This window comes from Penaeus monodon, chromosome 21 (assembly GCF_015228065.2).
Source record: "Penaeus monodon isolate SGIC_2016 chromosome 21, NSTDA_Pmon_1, whole genome shotgun sequence".
Taxonomy (NCBI): Eukaryota; Metazoa; Arthropoda; class Malacostraca; order Decapoda; family Penaeidae; genus Penaeus; species Penaeus monodon.
The window spans coordinates 24,563,574-24,563,859 of record NC_051406.1 but is presented as its reverse complement, the minus strand read 5'-3'; the positions used below and the strand labels follow the sequence as shown (position 1 = coordinate 24,563,859).

The following is a 286-nucleotide window of genomic DNA, read 5'->3' as shown; positions in this document are numbered from 1 at the left end:
TTAATGATGTACAGAACGCCATCTTTTATACTCGCTGGATTAAATTTTATATATTAAAATCTTTTTATGTACAACAGTTATGCTAATTTGCTCTGTAAATAAGATAGAAAAAACTGTTTTATGCACCTTAGTTTGCTTCAGTTACAAATATGTAAGACTTCCGTGCAAGGCAGTAATTTATGAAAGAACCTTTTTGTCTAATACATTCTGAAAGGTATATAGCAAGCCTGTTCATTATTTTCATTGCTGCTAATATCTTCATAATTATTGCAATTATAGGTGTTGC

The 286-nt window shown here is 29.4% G+C and overlaps 1 protein-coding gene across 1 annotated transcript in view; it reads left to right on the top strand.

Annotated features, from left to right (window-relative positions):
- LOC119586374 (calpain-C-like) overlaps positions 1–286 on the top strand; it is a gene marked incomplete at its 5' end in the record, with an annotated part of 17,952 nt that extends 17,666 nt beyond the window's left edge. Inside the window, 1 exon segment of the mRNA XM_037935086.1 lies at positions 3–286.